This window comes from Semicossyphus pulcher, unplaced genomic scaffold, assembly GCF_022749685.1.
Source record: "Semicossyphus pulcher isolate SPU_LCO1_2020_fin unplaced genomic scaffold, fSemPul1.0.p SCAF_14, whole genome shotgun sequence".
Taxonomy (NCBI): domain Eukaryota; kingdom Metazoa; phylum Chordata; class Actinopteri; order Labriformes; family Labridae; genus Semicossyphus; species Semicossyphus pulcher.
In genome coordinates, this window is record NW_027211648.1 from 22,892,726 (window position 1) to 22,913,457 (window position 20,732).

At 40.0% G+C, this 20,732-nt stretch overlaps 1 protein-coding gene across 2 annotated transcripts in view; it reads right to left on the reverse strand.

Moving 5' to 3' along the window:
- lrfn5a (leucine rich repeat and fibronectin type III domain containing 5a) overlaps positions 1 to 20,732 on the reverse strand; it is a 118,872-nt gene that overhangs the window by 56,551 nt on the left and 41,589 nt on the right. For both annotated transcript variants that reach the window (XM_069662070.1, XM_069662071.1), the window contains one exon: positions 7,964 to 8,073. The gene's annotated coding sequence lies outside the window, so the exon portion shown is untranslated. The remainder of the gene's footprint in view (positions 1 to 7,963; positions 8,074 to 20,732) is intronic.

Here is a 20,732-nt window from a genome sequence, read left to right on the forward strand (position 1 = left end):
GAGGAGACAAAGTGATAGATATGACGTTCAGAGAAGCAGAGGGATATAAAGTTTGAATGATACAGCCTGAAATAGAAAGAGAGGCATAGGTAGAGGAGATGGAGATGCAGAAAAGAGGCAGATTTGGAGGGAAGAGAGGCAACAGGGGAGATAAGTTAAACTTTGACAAAGTCCTTGTTTGAAATATGCTGCATCGTTGACAGTGAAGAGTTCAACATGTAAACTCTAAACAACTCAAAAAGTGCAGAGGGGAACTGCACTCCAAATGCTATACAGCAGAGTTTGTTACGGTTGAGTTTGGTTTAAAAATACACACAAATGCAGCAAGAAAAGCCATTGTTAGATAAAGTTTACGAGCCAATGAATGACTAATTGGAAAATGTTTTCATTACTGAAAAAAAGTTAAATTGATTTGAATTTAATTACTACATCGTTAATTGCAAAGAACTGTTGTTTACATAGTGTCGCTAGTCAATAGTGTGACTTGTGTCAGCTGCGTACAAGCCTGCACAAGACAAATAAAATAAATACCCACTCAAATCAGCTACATAGTGCTAGAGGTCTAAAACGTGATCCGACCCTACTCAACTGCGGGAAGCATTGCTCATTTTTGGATTAAACAAGGTCCCATAGCCAGCTACGCTGTGTATATATATATATAGATATATCTATATCTATAGATATTTCTATACAAGGCACACACGGGCTGCACTTTGGATAGGCTTTTATTTTCCTTAATTTTATTTCTGACATTGTGATAGACCTTTCATTTGTTACATGTAATGCAAAGCGGGATGCATGGGGCTGCACTTCTTCTCATTATTAATTATATTCCTGACGTTGTGATAGCCATTTCGTCCGAAACATTACCATTGCATAGGTGTCTGATTCTGCATAAGAAATGCACTGTCATTCTTGATGTATTGTGTTGTTGTTGCTGGGCGCTGTCCGGTGCTGCTGGGTGCTGAAGTCTCTCACCTTGACACTATTGAATATTCTTTGGCCAAATTTATTTAAAAACTACCTCTATATCGAATAAGCTTTGTACAAGAGCTGTTGTTATTGAAAAAACAAACTTGCTTATAAAGTAACTGTAATGTCATGAGAATCGTTTATTTTGTTAGCACCCCCACATATTGGAAAAAATCCTAGCGCCGTGCCTGGGCCTAACATGTCAAGCTTACCTGAGTTGTTTTCAGTTTAAATGTTAGAATGTCGTTGTATGTGCTCGATATGTGCTCCCTTCTCCTCTTCAGCCGACTGAATGCAGCATGTCTTCTACGCATAACGTGAAACAACACATTGTTCTCTAGACGTTGCTGTGAAGTGCATTCTGCATTCTGCTCGCACACACACTTCATTCTGCTTGCATATTTTGGCTTGGTATGTGGCAAAACAGAACAAAACAGAACAAATGGCAATTCTGCCGATGGTCCATTTTGGATAGCTATCCCATAAAAAACAAAAAACAAATACTCCTTTATCCGCCCACCAACCAGCTAACAATCCGTTCTTTGACGTCATATCTCAAGTCCAACACCATTCTTGCCTCTCGAGTTGCTAGTCAGACTGTGAACAATGCAACAGACGTAAAGGGAAGTCTTGACCGGAAGTCCCAGATGCTTTATCGTTGTCAGACAATAGTCAATGTGTTCTGAGTATCAACATTTTCTTTGACCCTTCGTAATTTGAAATGTCTTCGCAATCATACAAAGCACAAGAAGAAAATAAAAGCAACCACTGTCTGTGCCCCTCACCTTACTGTCTCTGTCCGTTCCTGTCATTCATAAGTGGTTTCCAGGTCAGCTGTAGGCTTTATAAAATAAGTATGGCTACCCTCACATCCTGTTTCACACACTCCATTTCCTGCCGCTGCCTACGGTGAGAGAACATCAGAGAGATAGAGAGAGTAACCAAGAACTCAAGAGAGGAAGTCAGAAACAATATGGCTGTGTGCGACGGCATGAGGTAGTGATAGAGACAGTAACTCTCTTCCTATGCGAAAGATAACAAAATCCTGAGGGGGCGTTCTTTGTGAATTACTATTGTATTTCATAAGCAAAAAGAAATGGCCCTAAGACAACAGAAACGAGAGGAAAATGAGCAGTTTTGTCTGTTTGATAAAAGACATCTCTTATTTCCAACAATTCAGCGAAACGAGTACATGCTCCACTTGTTCTGGAATTACTTAGTCTTCAAAGAATCTCTGATTGTTCTCTGTACATTGTGATTTCTGTCCACACGTGTAAATGAAATCGGCCTGTACTAAAACTGACTTGTTGTCTGTGTGATTGTTGTACTTCCTCAGAGCGGGGTGTTTGTCTGCTGCTTCTGACCAAAGGAATACAAAAATGAAAAAAAATGATACTTTAGGAGTGGTGGGCATGACTAACAGCAACACATAAGAGAGACGGGGAAAGGCGGGAAAGAGAGAGTTTCAAGCATGACTAACCAAATACCTTGGGGTGTGTGTCTTATGTATTTGCATTTCCTCTCATGTATGAATTATCCTCATCCCCTTGCTTTCTTCCCTTTTATCTCTCCTCTCCTCCTCACCCCTCCTCACACCTATTATCCCACCGAGACAGAGGCGAAGCACAGGGACGACGTTAGCTTGGTGACCCATGCCTTCATGGCTGGCCCTTGGTGGGTCTCTGCTGCCAAACTCCCCCAAGGGATCCAGGCAGTCTTTTAACTCTCTGGGAGAGAAAACACACTCACAGAGACACACACACACAGACATAGACACAACCTGGCTAGATAATCACGTACACATGCACACTCACAAGCTGCCAGAGGAGGAGGTAAAGAGGAGGTTAATGAAGGAAAGCAGGAGATGAGAGGAGAAAAAAAAGAGGCTTGATCAGGAAGAAGGAAAATGAGAGGAGAAGGAATATGGGATAAGGATGAGGAAAGAAATGTGATAAGTGAGACAGAAATAGTACATTTAAAGAAGGAAAAGGCAAACGCAAAAGAGAAGAGGAGAAAAACATATGGGAAGTAATTTTATCGGACCAACTCTGCAGAGGGTGACGGAAAGGTCAGAGCCATCCATTTACATTTCCACCATCTACTTCCACTTCACGTACTCTCTCCACCAGCCCATCCATCAATCCATTCTGAACTCCTTCATTCACCCCTCTCTCCTCCTCCTCCCTTTTTACTCATCCTCCCTTCCCTCCATCCCTCCATCCATCCATCCATCCATCCAGGCCTCCATGCATCAAAGTGAGAAGGGGACAGAGGGAGACTTGACTTTGACTTTGATCCGTTTTCCTGAGCAGTTGAGGGCTTCAGCTCATGCACAAACACAAACGAACGTGAACACACACACACACACACACACACACACACACACACACACACACACACACACACACTAATACACAAAGGGCTGATCTAGCTCTAAAGAGAGCAAGAGTTCAAGTTGCTCTCAGAAGCTGGAGGTTGCAGGTTGAAGTCCCCCATCGGCGTGAAGGCCCCTGAGTGAACTCCAAAGCATTGAAATGTGTGGCACTTTGTTCATTAAAAAGATAAAACAAACAGAGGCTGTTGTTTGATCTCTCGTCGCTCTCCCCGTCTGTCTCTGCATCTCTCACTACCTCTCTGCCTGCAGCGATCAGAAAAGTGAAAAAAAAGAAGATAAATAAATTAAAGTTCTATCTCTCCATGTCTCTGAGCCTTGGTTTGTCTGCACATTCATAGGAAAGAGTGATTGATGGGCACTAAAAAGCTGGATGAGCCAGATGAACTGAAACCCACACATATGCACACATGCATGCTATTAGTATGAACAGTGCACTGTATGTGGGCTGGCCTATTTGCACTTTCCCTTTTACATTTCATCTGTGTCTCTCATTCTATTTAAACTTGATTTGCCCTTGAATCATATAAACTTCTATCTAGATACTGATGAAAACGTCTATTAAAGAAATGACCCTATTTAAGGCACAAATTAGAAGACGATGCAGCTTGGCGGGGTACTCCCAAATTTTGCACACTAAGGCAGATTATAAGGGTTAACAGTTTCCTAGCTTTCCATTTTTTTTAGCTTAAATGTTTTATCTAGCGATTACTCAGTTGCTTTCTTGTTTGTTCTTGCTATTGAATGACTCTCTAAAAGGTCATTCGATTGCTTGTCTGACCAACAAAGCTATTCAGTTTAAAATGGGAAAGAAAAGAAAGAGTTGTAATTTCTGCTATAAGAACTATTTCTCAATCCTTAAAGTAGTAGCCAGTTGTCATGGGCTGTCATTGTTTAGTTTTGTATTTCGTTTACTGCGTTCCTGTCATGATTAAGTATTTTTTAATTCTGTTTTTCATTTGTATTTCATCGTTTAGATCATTTCCTGTTTTATTTTGTAGTTCTTGCCCCATGTATGGCTGTGTTTGAAATGCCGTACTATATACTATATACTAGATACTATATACTACGTACTATATACTATATCCTACATACTACATACTATATACTACATACTATATACCACATACTACATACTAGATACTACATACTACATACTATATACTACATACTATATACTATATACTATATACTACATACTACATACTATATACTATATACTACATACTACATTCTGCATATGTAGTATGGAGGAGCTTTTCAAATTAATTTTGCGGTATGCTACTTCAGGTGGAAGTAAACAATAAAGGTCGCTTCTTTAGCTATAGCGCCCCCTTCCACTGGAATGCTGCTGTCCGTCATTTCAATTGCTGCTGTGACGTTCCAGCGCTTTGCATTGTGGGATACAGAAGGTGAGGTCGACTGGTCCGATGCATATTGGAGATTTTCTCCCTATCAATGAGATATCCGGGTATTTTTTTGCATAGTGCACTTTCTGTTTTTGTTTGCATACTACATACTACATTTTGGCCAAATCAGTACGTACTGCTAGTATAGTATAACATTTTGAACACACCATTCGTCATGTCTTTAACTTCCTTCCTTTGTTTTGTTTCCCGCCTTTGTGGTTGTGTGCCCGCTCTTATTGTTTTCACCTGTGTTTGATTACTCTCACCTGTCCCTGCTTCCCCTCAGTGTATGTCCTCCTCTATTCCTTTGCTAGTTTGTTATCGTCTTTCGTTGTGTAACCTCTGTGATACCTTCTCGAAGTTTCCCATGTTTTCCCTGTGATTTTGGTTAAGATTTTGTGGACTCTCCTTGTATTTTCCCTCTTTTTGTTGGATTATTAGTTGGACCTTTTCCTTTGGATTATTTCTGTTATCTGCACCCCTCACAGTAAGATCTGCTTTTTGATTTTCCTTTTAGTCTTTCTGTTGGAATTAAGAAGTCTGTTTTCCCTTTTGAAGTTGACTTTTGTTTAATAAATCATCTATCATGTGCACCTGGGTCCTCTACCTTTTTGTTTTAATCTTGAACTGTGGCAACCAATTATCTGTCTCTTTGCTAGCTAATTAAATATTCAACTAATTGCTTCAACTATTGATGTCATGGGATCAATAAAAATGCTGCTGAGTCTTATTATGGGAAATGTAGGATCAAGTGTTTTTAGAACTATAAACTAAAAGTCTTTTTTTTCAATTAATGGAATCCCCCATATGTGAAAAGGTCTGTGGTGGGCTACAGTTTGATTACATAATCCACAGACACCATATGGACAATCTTTAAGTTTACATGTATTTTCAAAGCATTTGCCTATAAATATAAATCTAATCTTTGTAAGAGAAACAAAAAAAGAATAGATGTTAAACTGAGAGCTACTATTTTTAGGATGTGGACAAATAAGGAAGAAGATTCTGAATATGCATGATATATGAAACACACACACACACACACACACACACACACACACACACGTATACATATCTCAAAGCCCTGAGTCTTGGTTCTATATGCTGTGAGAAGCTTCCACCTTAAGCTACGATCATATCTCAGCAAACACCCTTTATATACATGAGTGTGAGATTTGTTAGGGTCAGAGCCGATTTCACATTTGCCTGAGGTATTATTATAGATGCACAGCTCACACACATCCATGTGCATGCATACACTCTGCGTGTATCTCATACTCTATTTTTGCTTTGCTTAATCCACTTGGTGTCAAGGTTGAAAAGATACAAAGATTACAGATTGAGCCATAATTAACATGGTTCACAGAGACAAGGAGACGGACTGATAGATTTTTGAATCCTGCTTCATTTGCCCACCTTCTACTTTCTATTTTCCCTATTTTCTACTCTCTCTCCCTCCATCCTTTCCTCCTCTCTCTTTCTAGCTTAGTGCAGTGAGCAACATCCCACAGGGATGTATCAGGGTTAGATGTGTAGATCTAACAGCCTGCTATAGAGAGGAAAAGGAAAAGCGGGCAGGGGAAAAGAGAGAGAGAGGGAATGGACGAGAGAAGATCAGCAGCAGAGTCTCAGGGGGTAAGGAGGTCAAAGGTGGATATCTGAGAAAAGCCTTTATGAAGATGACAAGCTAACATATCCTCGACTGAAAACATTAAAAGGGATGTTATGAGATGCTGAGAAATGAAGGGTGGGATTTAAAGAAGGGTATGTGTAAGATGTATGAAGATTTATTAAGAAAAAGGAAGCACGATTAGACCGCTGCAAAGCCTTGCTAAGTCTTAAGTAAGAAAGTTTGATTTCAATAGCAGCCTGGCAAAATGTGGTTTGAATGAAAAGTCCAAGCTGGGCCAGTCTGGCTTCCACCCGAGTCACACCAAGTAAGAAAAGACTGCAAAACAGGGCTTGTCCAATTTTCATAGCAAACTCAAAGAGAACAAACTACTCAGGTTTCACTGCAGGGGCAAACAAGATCAGAAGTAGCCAAATAGCTGACATGGATTTCACTAGATTTCAATTACAAGGCCAAACAAAGGTAGCGAGGTATCAATCTGACAAATCAGAAGCCTGTTGCTTATGCAAGGTCCCTAACAAGAATGACTCTGCACCCCCCGAGCCTGGTTCCTGCAGAGCTAAGAGGATATGAAGGACTACATTACTGCAAAATCTTTGTTTTGGGGGCGCAGATGTACCTCACCTAGTTTAGCATATAGGCCTTTTTAATCCTTATGGCAGCACACTGGTTCTATTCAACCCTAGGCTCTTCGCCGCATATTATCCCATCTCTCTCTCCCCTGACTTTCCTGTCTCTCTCCTGTCTCGCACTGTGTAAAATAAAGCTAAAATAAAGCACAAATGCCCAAAAGCAAAAAGGAAAAAAAAGTCTGTTTGGATGAGTTTAATCCCAAGAGAAACAAACTTTTATTACAAGCCTCCTGAGCAGAATTGTTCAAGGAATAAGTTGAAATGTAGGGAAAGCTGCAGTTTCTCTTCCATGCTGAGGGTTATTTGATAGCACTTTCATGTCTGCTGCAACAAAAAAGGTAGAAATAGCAGGTGATAAGCTTAGCTTAGCATTAAGACTGGAAACGGGGAAGCAGCTAGCCTGGCTCCGTCCAAAGGTCCAAGTTGCTGTTTCATGTTTGTTTAGTCTGTAGAAATGTTCTGATGTTTGGGAGGGTTCATGTAGGGGAACTATTTCTTGGCTGGATGCAATAACTTCCCAGAAAACATATTTCTAGCTATCGTACAGATTAAACAAAGGAGAAACATGTTAGTTACAATGAATGTTAGAGCTGGTGAGCAGATTTTGTTTCCTTAGAACGGAGCCTGGCCAGCTCCTTTCTCCCACTCACCGTGTTTATGCCAAGATCAGGTAACCATCTGCTGGCAGTAGCTGATATATTGGCATATATCATATTGTTACTCTTATTATTGTATTTTTTGTCGAATTTGGTGCTAGGATTTATTTCAGAATGACTAAAATTATATTGTATCTTATCTTTCAGGCATTAGTGAGATGTCAGTATTCTCTTGTAACTTTCAGTATGGAAGCTAATTTGTATATGTCCCTACATGTCAGACAACTCCTTGAAATAAATCCATAAAGAATGACCAAAAAAGGAAACCTTACCTTCAGAGATGTAAAAGCCGATAACACTCTGCCTCAGGATTCACATGTTACCACGGCTATAACATCATGGATGAGGGTAAAAGTCCAAAATCGTCTTTCTTCTGTACTCGCTATGGAAAAAGAAAGAAACAGGGTATTTAATATTGCGCTCAGGAGGCAACAGTTCAACAAAATAACAAATCTTGACGGTGTAAATCACTTTCTGCCTCCACACCATGTACAGTGTATTTGTAGTGACTACAACAGTACTTGGCCTCCAGCACAGAGAAGATGTAAAGGGTTCTCCAGCATTGACTGTGTTCCAAAAGAGCTTAATTATCAATAAACTGCTCTGTTGGCCTTTAACTGAGAACTGAAGTGCTGCAACTGTGCACCATTGAACTGAGTGGAAGTGTGCTAAGTTGAAAGCACGTCCTATAGACTGATCCCCCCACACAGGAAATCTGCCCTCACATGCTGTTTCGACTGGATATCAATGACTTGAACAACCCTGGCCATTGATCCGAACGTATCCCTCTTCCTTCCTTCCGTCATCCTTCTCCCTTTTTTCTTCCTCATGTTTCTATTTATCCTCCCACGCTTCTCTTCTTTTTATCCCGTTTTCCCATTTGGATTTTTCTCCTCTCCTCTAGCCTGTCCATGCTTTACGTCTTTCCTCTCCCTTTGCATCTGTCCTCCTTCAAAGGGTAGAGGACACCGCTGAAACAGAGGCTGCTTCTGTATCAGCTGAGCCAGCAGGACGGAGGGAGGGGTGGTGTGAGGGAGGGAGGGGTGTAGGGGAGGGTAGGATCGAAATGTGGCAAGGAGGAAAAAGAATGAGGGCAAAGAGTAAGGTGGAGAGGGAAGGGTGAGAAGGACACGACAGAAGAGAAAATGAAGAGAGAGGAAACCGAAGATAGGGACACAAAATTCCAAAAGAAAAAAAGGATGAAGAGATACAAAAAAAAGAAAAAGGGGATGACTGTGAAAGTGAAAAGGAGAATGTTAGAAGGAGATAAAGATAGATGCAGTGGAGAGTTAGAGATTGCTCAGTATGGCGGTGTCGGATATCAGCAGAATCAAACACACTCAAACACACACACACACACACACACACACACACATACACACACACAGGCACACATGCACACGCACACAAAGAATCACAGTCAGCCAATATTGAAACCTGCCTCGGGCAGCACAAACAAATGCACTCCATCTTATCATGTGGAGAATATCCTTTAGATATCACAGGTATGACTGTCCAAACCCAATTCATGTTCCATCATCGTCATCTAAAGTGGTATAAATTCTTTAAAGTATCACTATTGAAAACCTTCGAATTATTGCACTTATTAGACAACACATTGGACTTTTAAATATTTGATAGAATGAGGGATGAAGTGAAAAGATAACATGAAGTTTGAGTGGATGACGGATAAAGATTCCCCACTCTCACTGTGACCTTGGGAAATGATACGTACGTAAAAATAGAGCTTCTTTGTCAGAAAATCTGCCTTAAGCAGCAAAAGTGACTGACTGATTAATATGCAGGACCACGCCCTTTACTGCACGGAGGGTTTAAACCACTGGAAAGAGAAGTATGTGACAGGAAATACAATACAAAACTGTATCGTCAGTGACCTACCTTTGCTATTTAAGCTTCTTTTTTATCATGCATTGCAGGCAAATGCGAAAAAATACTCAATGATGGATTTAGTGAATTAATTACTTTCTGTGTGCCTCTCTAAACATTTGTTAGAAATGACCCCGAATGAAACACGCACAACAGCAAAGTGAGAAATGTTATCCTTATTTGCATGCGCATCAGAAAGTAGTCCAAGGCTGTCATATAACACATACTTTTTTTCCCTTCCATACTTATAACAGACACAGACAAACAAAAGGCATCCACCTATAACGTCATTTATCTCAGCTGTTTATGCTTAGAATAAACTATTTGTATGTCCACCCTACCCCTGGATTAAATGGTCCAGCATGTCTACCCTAAAAACTGCCTTTCTATCCTCATGAAGCATTGAAAGATTGAGTCGTGTGCCAGTCATCTTCAAACTTTTATTTCAGTGAGAATTGCACAGCACGCAGCTGCATCATTAAATGTTGATGAAATCCATTACAGCACAAAACATTAAAGTTGCACCAGACAACAGCATTACGTAAACTGTGGGTCAGTGGTTAGTTTCTCCCAATGGGTAAAGACGGCTTGTGTCGTCTAATGAGCCTTCATCCCCAGAGTGAGAAAACAGTCGCTCGTTTTTCTCTGGACTTTGAACGTGCATGCATCCTTTAATGAGCTCAGATACCTGGGGTGATGTGCCACAGTCACTTTACTAAACATGGGCTCCTGAAGATGATGAAGGCTTTGACAAATCCCCCACGTGACACACGAGTAGCAATTTCATCCAGAGGAAAATGGTCTCCTAAAAATAATTACTTTCAATTATTCAATATCTTACGTAAGTCCAAAGTAGGAAAAGCTATAACAAGGCTGCAAAGCCACAGGAAGTCTGCCAAATTACAGATTGTTTACCGTTTGTTTTAGAGTTCAGGGAATGGTCAGTGTTTAGCAGCTCCACAGACATCATCACACAGTATATGTCTCTGGAACACATTTTCCCTTCCAACTCACAAATATGGCGGCTTGTTTATTCCACATTTGCTTTAAAATATGACAATCTAGGTTCTCTTTTTAGCATCAGATTTTTATTTGCAAGGCTGCTCTGTCAACGCTTAGAATTTCTAAATTAGTCATCCTTTATGAAATAAGCAACGACTTTCAAAGTACAGCTTACTGGGAGACTTTTCGTATTTCATGCATTTTGGACATGCAACAATAAATAATACATGGCTAACAATGTCAAAAAAGTTCCAACGAAACGACTTGATAATATTTAAGCAGCACAAGTACTTGGTTAGGTTTAGGAAAATGATCATTGTTAAAGGTCTGATCTTGAAGATCGCAATTCTGTTCTCTTTGGGGATGAATGGTCATTGTGGGAGCACACTTACGGTTATGGGTCATCGGTTGGTTCCCTTTGTTACAGTTGGTAACTCGTGATTTTCCTCGCTGACGGTCGCTTTCCTTTTTTTCCCTGCTTGCCTTCATCTGAGCGTCAAGTTTGTTTCTTTTTCTTTGGATTTTCACTTATTTTTGAAGTTGTATCTATAGTCATCGATCTTTTCTTTGTTTGTTCAGCCATAGTAGATTACTCTTTACTCGCAACACTTGCAGAGAGCGGAAGAACAGCTGCTTAGCTTCGCCTACCCTCTCTGGCAGACCAACCACTGCTGGGTAAAGGAAAACGCGTCAGTAAGTGGGCGCTGCTTGTGATTTTTTCCACGAATGTTGCCACACCCAGTCTGTAATAATACTATATACTGCAAATGCAAAGGCTTTCATCAGTTGGCCATAGGCAAAGTCACCATTGTGTTACCTCATTCAGCGATAGTGACATTTATTTACATGAAAATATTCGAGATTATACCTTTTATGTTAAATATGTATTAACGTTTGGTCGTTACTAGTAGGGCATGATCAATGAATGGAAATTTTATCGCAATATGACCTGCTGCAATTTTCAAATCGCAGGAGGAGATGTTCTGGCCTACACACCATACACAGACATTGTATCAAATGCCTTTGTTTGGTAGATCCCCACAAAAAACACACCATAATCACGCCCTAAATATGTTCTAAACCAAATATGAAAACTTAGGATGCATCGATACCACTTTTTTTCAGACCAAGTACAAGTACAAGTACTTGGGTACTTACCGATACCAGTTACCGATATGAGTACTTAATATCATTAGAGTTCTCATAATGACTTTAAAAGCATTTTTCATTTTAATCAGATGTTACTCACTTTCTGACTGTCGCAAAGTAAATAGACACAATGATGCAGGTACTGCTGACATTTCATCAGCTTTGTTCTACTTAACAAACAAACGTGACACTGCCACACATATTACTTTCGCGAAACCTATAACACATTCAGTGGATTTCAGTATACCACATATCGTGTAAAAAAGGTCACGTGATGAGCACTCCCATTTCTGAACGCAGCACTACACAGCGCATCCCCCCCCAAAAAAACGGCAGTGAGGGAGACATGCCCAGACTTGTTTACGACACCTACTACATGGACATCAGTGATCGCCGATGGACTCTTTTTATCGTGTGTGAGTCCATGAATATGAAAGTTAGTTTGCATGCACCATGTTACACACCATGTTACCTTCAGTTTGGCCGTGAGTGTATACGTTGTCATATATAGTGCTGTCTGTGAGGAATAAGCCTTTTTCTGACCAGTGACATTGCTCCTTCTCCACCTACCTTCTTAACTAACGAGAGGCTAACGTCAAACCGTAAAGGGGTATCGGGTGCGGTTGTATCGGCGAGTTTTACAAGAACAAGTAAGAGTACTTAAGCCCCGATACCCCCTGATACCCGACACTGAGGACTTTTGTACCATCCAATTAAAATAAAACATGATTGTATTCACAGGATTATATAGATTTGACAGCAAACCACAACGTGCATGGTGACAAGTTTTACCAAATAGCACCACAGAACTAAATGGACCATTAGATAGACTATAAAGTTAAAGAGTGATCTGTGAGGAAAGGAGCACTCAGAGCTGCTCCTGCTGTTTTATATTAAAAGCTTTCCAGTGGCCAATCTGCGGTTTGCATTTATTTTGTTATTGAAATGTATTTGTCAAAACAGATCCTACCAACCTGATATGGAAAAATTTACAACATATACATGCAAAGACATCTCTTACTCCCTCAAACATGCAGACACGGTCAAAATTAGTCATAAGCTTACACCTTTAGTGTCCATATTTAAAATTGCCATCAACGGAAATTTGAATTTCAAATACACATGCCAATCCATGCAACATACAGGAGACACACAAGCATTCTGCACACACGCCCTGGTCATGGAATCAAACCTCAGAAGCTTGTTTGGTGTGTGTCGCTGCATGGACTTAACACCGCCAAGCATAGCAAACACTAAGTTCACGCAAGTGGGAGTGTGTGTTTGTGTGCAACGGTTGACCGAGTCCATGGATCGAGCACACTGCCAGCCAGCCAGCAAGTCACTCCTTTGAATTATTGAAAGAGGTTAGTAAGCAGGAGGAGAACAGCATCCGTATGTGTGTGTGTGTTTGCAATTGTCTGTCCGCGTACAGCACTGCACTGCAGATTCTCAGCTTAAGCTCTCTGTTCTATGCAGGACTGTATAGCGGGAATTATAGGCTCTGCTTTCTTTCCATTCCTGAGCTTATGAATAGAAAACAGGAGCATTGACAAGTAGTTTTTGGTACCAATGGTAATATTGCAAATATTGTGTTTCAAATAGCTTCCTGAAAACATGAATCAGGAAAATATGAGGCCACCTTTAATAACCCGGGAAATACAACAATACTCATATTCAACATTTCTCAAAAAGCCCCTGAGTTTGCAAGACGCTTCAGAACAGCTCAACTCTGTTCTGCTGCTTCATTTTCCTGTGTTTTGTTTTTACCCAAACATAAGCTAGAATAAATATTGCAGCAGAATAAACACCAAGGGTAGCCAGTGTTCCAAGATAAGATAAATATAAGCAAGGCAGGCAGAGCTTCTCATCTGTGCTGCTGTGATATTTAACGCACCAGTGGAACAGATGTTCAAACAAGTCTCTGCATTTTTCAGCGCCTGGACAGAAATAACAGAGTGTTCTTTTAATAGAAGACGTTTCCTTTAATTTTTTGTTTGCTTTGGGATAAAACAAACAATCAACAAAGAGTGTAGTGCACTGATTTTTTTGTCCGAATTAGGTTGAGAAACAATATTAATAACAGTTTCACAACAGTTGCCAAGTGCAACCGCTAACTAACAAATGAAACAATAATTAGGCCATCTGGTGTGTCTGAAATATTAAGAGAGACTCCATAAAAATAGGATGTAAAAGATTTAGATAATTCTCTCCAGTGAAGCAAAGAGTTCTGAGCCAAATTAGCCAGAGGGTTTTTTGGACTTAGGTTAAGTCAAATAATGTCGCATGCAATCTGATCTCGAAGTAGTTCTTTTTATATCTGTTTTTGGAGCAGTCTTATTATCCGTGCTGCACATTCGTTGCAGTGCGCCTAATAATCCTCCAACTAATAATTCCTTTCATCTGTCCTAAATATTCATACTAAAACACACAAAGACAGACATAGCTCACTTTTGTTTGTAAGAACAGAAGCATTTCACTTCATGATTCTGTTGAAACAGTAAGCACATGGGGATTTAAAATGATCTTCAAACACTAATTGCATGATGGTTGTGATAAAAGCCAAGCTGTTTTTGTTGATTTTCATCCAACATATCTAAAGCACGTTTAAAGCTTATGAGGCAGAATCTGCTTATTTAGCATTTGGATGAAGGCATTTGCAGTTTTCACTATTTTCCCCCAAAGGCTATCATTTTATGATCATCGTAAAGATGGTGATTGGTTTTTTTGCATTATTATATTTTCGTAACTTTTTTTTTTTTTCATTTAATTCATCAATTTACACCTGTGTTTTATGGATGCTTAAATGCCCCATCGGAAAATAAAGATCATACTGACTCAGCTTTTCTTACAAATGTTCTCTTTGTTGATCAAGAGGAGAAAAAAACAGCAGGGATGGATAAAAATGCAGGATGAGTAAGACTAATTAGTGCAGCGATATGTTAGAATCAAACCCACTCTGTAGTGATGGAGCACAGTATGGATGCACCCACGCATTTTATCACATTAACCCATCCAGTCACTCTGACACGCTCCAGAGCTGCTGGTGTTCAACAGAGAGCAGTTATATAACTGAGGTGTGATCAATCAGCGGTGGTTACACAACTCAGAGTGTTCATTCCTTAAATAAGCATGTTGAACTTTAGTGCGCAAATCTAAGTGGAACATGGCTTGATACTGTGAAGCTACACGGTTCATCATCATTTAGTGCAAATAAACACGATGCCCTCTGAACAGCACACGCAAACAATGACATCAGTGGAGACATCTCAACAAACACCAGCTGTGGCTATGTTCAAATGCAGATCAGTTACCCAGTAACTGGCTAAATGCTGATTTATATATAGTCTGGGGCCGGTTTCACAAAGATGAACTTTGACGATGGCTTAGATATAACAAATTGTCAGACTTCCGATAGACGTCTAAATTTATCCGTTTCACAAAGCAGTTTAGTTCTTGGCTATCTTAAGTAGGACTATATGATGCATTGAATTCTGGGTAAATTAAGACTTTTTTTCAAAACAAAAAAAACGGCCGACCCAGTAACCGCATCTAACCCCTTTAGTCCATTTACCCCAGCAGAAAATGTCTATTGGAGGTTATAAGGGCATTTTACTTGGAAAATTCAGCTAAGAGTGTAACAACAACAAAAAAAACCTGAAATGGAAAAGATTTATAGCAACAGTAAACATTGTTAATCCGACCATTGAAAGGACCATCAAAGACGTTCAAAATTTGGTGCTACTGGTCAGCAGGTGTCCCTGACTGTTACCATGGTAACATGGGTCTTAGAGCTGAGTTAGACCGGGGGATAAGGTGTCAAATTTTTTTGGCTGAAAATTACTCAGTCTTTAATTTTGTGAAAAGGTCTAACTTGCATTCGACTAATCTTTGAGCAAAATTAAGACTGACCTCACACAATAGAAACAAAAACATCTTTGTGAAACCGGCCCCAGACTACAGAAGAGGGTTCTTTGGAATTAGCTCAACATATTAAACAGCTGTGGTCAACGTGGAACTACCATTATATCATTTTTACAACCCAAGGACAGCATTGGTCATAAATAACTTTTATTTATATGTAACGACCAGGGCTGCGACAAACACTGCCATCTTTTGAGCTCATATTGCTTAAAACACTGTTTCCAACGTATGATATCAGACACAGAAAAGCAACCTTGAACCATGCAGTACTTCACATTTTAATTTGATAATGGACTCAAACACTTAATTGATATAGTAACTAATAATAATAATAAAAATAAATGACTTGATCATGTGAATTGGGCAGAAATAGCGCCTGCTTAGTGCAGTAAAGTCTGTTTTAGAACTTTAAGAGCCTACTTGAAAAGTTACAAAAAAATATTAGGAAAAGGCAATCAGGAAAGAAAGAAATCATATCAATCAAAGAAATCACAATGGCAGAATCTCCCTCTTATTTTTCCTTATATCTGGCAGTCATACTGGAAGTTCAACTTTATGATCGGAAGTAAAATGAAAATTAGATTTTTTTCTGTCTGGCCCTAATTCTGCTTTGTTTAAGCAATTTTCGGTCAAGTGTCCAAAAACAGTCAGTGTAAATCTTTGTGTGAAGATCTTTAAGGAAAGGAAAATAGGTTTCATTTTTTACTGACGACCATCTCCGACCAGGAAAAACAACCAGGAAAAATAGGCATCAATCCGAGAGTCACTTTCCATTATTCACAGCTTCACACCTTATTCTATATCGCATATCTGAGTGTAAAAATGTAAACACCAGATGACAACATATCCTGAGTGTGTGTGTGTGTGTGTGTGTGTGTGTGTGTGTGTGTGTGTGTGTGTGTGTGTGTGTGTATGTGTGTGTTTTGGGGTGTAGGTCTTTCCAGATGCACCATCTGTCATCTGCATTTGTCACTCTTTTACACCTCATCCCTCCATCTCCCCTGTGACTTCTCCCCAACCCATCCTCCTCTTCTAATCCATCTATCCATCCATCTCTACCCTCCCAAGTTGCTCTCCCTTCCCATGGTGCCTCAGTTCATCTAGCTCTCTCTGCCCATTAGCTGCGCTATCATGGCGGAAGCCCAGAGTGTGTTGGAGGGAGAAAGATCAAACTCTCTTTGTATTGAATGTGTCAATGATTTAAAACCACTGTTAATGTCTAACTGCGAAGCATTCAGGCTCCCTTATGAAATAATATTTTTTACGTTTATGCTTAACAAAGTCAGTTCTTGACAGTGTATTTTACAAAGCTGTTAGCCTACCGTTCCACAATGGTGAATTACTAGGGCACTTAGGGCAGTGTAGCATTTAGCTATCTGTTATAGTGTCTGAACGCCTCCTCAAGTAAGTCAGCAAAATCATACAATTTGTCATTTAGTTGCAACAAAAAATGATGAATGAGGGTTACAAACAGGTGGAAAGGAAAGGGATATAGATGGAGGCTCATTGTAAACAGAGTGTGTGCATGCATAAAAACAAACGCTGACACCATCTCTGTCTGTCTGTCTGTCTGTCTGTCTGTTTGTCTGTCTGGACATGGAGAACAAACAAATCCAGAAAAGCATAGGCTGGCTGACAAACGATGCACCATGTTAAAATGTTTTGATGTATTCATTTTATAAACTCTATGTACACATTTAAAGAAGCTTAGCAAAGCCAAAAAAAATCTTCTATGGAGTCAGAAGCTGAGAGGGCAGTTACTGCTACCCTGCTAAGCTCGGCTAATTACTTCTTAAAAGCATAATGTCTAATTTGGCCCTGTGTCCACATAGTGCCCTTTTCTGGCAGAAAAGCCCTGGCAGGGCGCTGGGATGAAGCGCTTGTAAGGTGAGAGGAAAAAACGTTGCACACAGGTTTTGTTTCTATGACAACTATAAGTTTAACTTACTACACAGCTAACAACAAACTTACAATGCGTAGGGTGATAAAAGCACAACACTTACCAGCAATATTTAGTGTCTGACCTATTTGCTCTCACAAATGGGCTTTTCGGTCTCTATTGTGAACAAGTTCCTCCATGTTTGGTGGAAATCAGGGTGACAAGTGACAGCTCATCTGATTGGCTGCCTGAAAAAAGTGGCTGTGACGACACCAGCGCCTTTCTGAAAAGTAAAGAGCTTTTCAACTCGAAGCGCTCGGAGCGGCCGCACAAAAAAGGCGGAGCGCTCTGAAAAAAAGATACTGGATGCAGTGCTTTTCCTCTAGGGGGCCACAAGGCGCTATGTGGACACGGGGGCCTTAGACATATATCAGTTTAGCTACTGCCCCAGTAACATAGGTTGAACAATGAACATAATTTCCAAGATCCAGATTGAGCAAAACTAAAATAAGTCAATTATACATTACAGCAAAAAGCAAGTAAACTAGACTAATAAGACTAGCCATATCTATATCTATATCCCAGTTATCTTTAACTTGATATACAGTAGCTCTTAAGCTGTCTAGTGGACTGTCTGTGACAGAGATTGAGGTAAATGGAGGGCTCCATAGTTGATGGATTACAAAGCCAAAGAGCAGAAACTGCAGCCTGAATGGCAATACAAAGCCTGAATTCTCTTACTGCACAGCTTCAGTGTGCATATACATCATCATGTATAGAGAGCAGAGGGCTGCTCCAGTCCACTCCCAGACAATAATCTCTCACCCAGCGCCCCCTTAAGCATATAATCCTTCTATGTAATCAGGACTAGAAACACAATGGTAGGAAAGGTTATCTGCTAACTGGAGATTGAAAGCTTTCGGGCTATACCTGCTCAGTTCTCCATAAGCATTTGCTTAGCATCTCTAACCGGCAGGCCTCACCCTCCAACTCCACAACATCTCCCTTTGGGTCACCAAACAACCTTTTCATCTGCCACAAATTGCTTCATAAAAATAATCAAACACATAGGCTGGGGATGTCAGAATGCAGGGTGAAGAAAGTGAGTGGCTAATCTTTAAAACTTTAACATCACTTGTACAGAAATGCACATTCAGCACCGACACACACAGTGAAGTAGCACTCAGGGCTTCCTCTAAAATCCCATTGCTAGCGACTTAGCTCCACTTAAGCTCTTTTCACACTAACAGAGGCAGCAAACGGTAGCTAAAAAAGACACACTGCAAAAGGCCACCTTGCTGGTTTCAGAGCCTTTAACAATGTCTTTTGAAAAACCCACCGAGCACAACAAAAAGATGAGACACTTTTCGCCTGTAAACCTGGACTATTGGATTTGAAGTGCAGCTTTTAAAGTCAAACCCTCTGAAACATATTTTGATGTTTGTACTTTGCTTGAATTGAATGCCTCAATGTTTGTCTGTTCACTGAGGAGGATTTGTGACACAAAGGGTCTGTCAGTATGAGCTATTGTACGCAGTGAAGAATGTACGGTCCATGCAGCTTATTTTTACTCTTTTCTGTTCACTTTTGTAGGATATTTCAGAGATTTATGCCTCACTCTGTAGATGTTGACATTCTTGACCCCCAAGGAAGATATTTTACCTCTGTCCCTGCTGTGTCTTTGTTTGGACTTCCAAGCAACTTCCTCAGTGAAGCACAAAACATTAAAGCTTTAGACTGTCTGCGTTCTGGTGCAAAGCATCAGGATACATCCTCACAGAATACAGACAAGTCCATCTCTCTGAGTTCAGTATCCCTGCAGGAAGAAGGTTCAGGCTTTTGCTGGCTCCTTCCTCATTACAGTCAGGTTCAAGGATTGTGATTACTGCGGATCAGAGTTCAGCCTTTAATATTTGGTGGCAGCATGTTATTAACATAACCCCGAGCTGTTGCTAAGTAACTGGTAAATCACTATCAGACAACTTTTCCATATCCACATCATCCATATCATCTTTCAGGTCATTGCTGCATATATTATAAACTGCATATGGAACCTGTCTTTATGCTGGGGCTCACAGATGAAGGTTTAATGTCTCATGCAGGTACACTGAATCCCGTACAAAGTGAATAATTGATCTGGCTTTCATTCTGTTATTTATATATTTGTTACCGGCTCACTGATGCCAGATAAGAAGGAAATGTTGGCATGTTGGAGGTAATCATCACCAGTGGGATTCATTATATGTACTTTTCATCTTGATAAAAGTAAATTGACCTGACTTGATGTTAATGTAGTAAAAAAAAATCATCATGATAAGGGAGTATTTGTATGTTACAAGTTTTCTCACAGTCCGCTGACTGTCGGAGATCTACATTACATTCAAAGTGCAATGAATGACCACAATAATGTGTGGGAGGGAGGCGGATTGCTGATCAATATAGTGACTCAGCAATTTCTTGGCCAAGTGCTGAGACGTCTGGTTTTTAAAACTCCTTCATGCATGCATATTTTCTGTTTTGGAAAAAATTACCTCCCACCGTCGTAAAACAAGAAGCTTCAAATCCCCATGTCTCTTTCACAGCCTATATATGATATATAACCTACATGTTCATTTCATAGTACATTTAGAAACCTAACAAAACTTTTCACAGTAAGTTTAAAAAGACTATACACTGCATTGGTCATCAGAGCTAAACAAAAATGCTATGGTTTTCTTATCCTTACCTAATGCCCAGTGGACACTAGAGGATGTTAAATGTTTCTAAAAACCCATTATGTAACAACTGATTTTACTGGTCTTTTATACACTGAAGGCGATTTAGTCAAGACGCGGGAACACGCACTTCAGAGAGGCGATTACAGGACTTCTGATCTTAGAGATACTTGCAGCAGTAGTATACTTGTAGCAGTAGCAGCCTTGCTGTATTTATCAAACTATATGTTCAAACACGGCCCTATTTTTTTATTCAGCTAGAAGTTCAAAAATTGGTAGGGTTCACATTGGATTATCCCTGTGTTTGTACAGGTTTCACTTTAACAAATAATGTCATTTGGGAAATTCCAGATAACTCCGTGTCCTACTGGGTTCTTGCATGCTCATGCCTAGTTTACAAGTATGATGTTTGTTTTAATGAGTGCAATGAATCAAGATGAGACCATGAAATTATCTTATGATGCAAATTGCAGCTTGCATGTTGCAAAT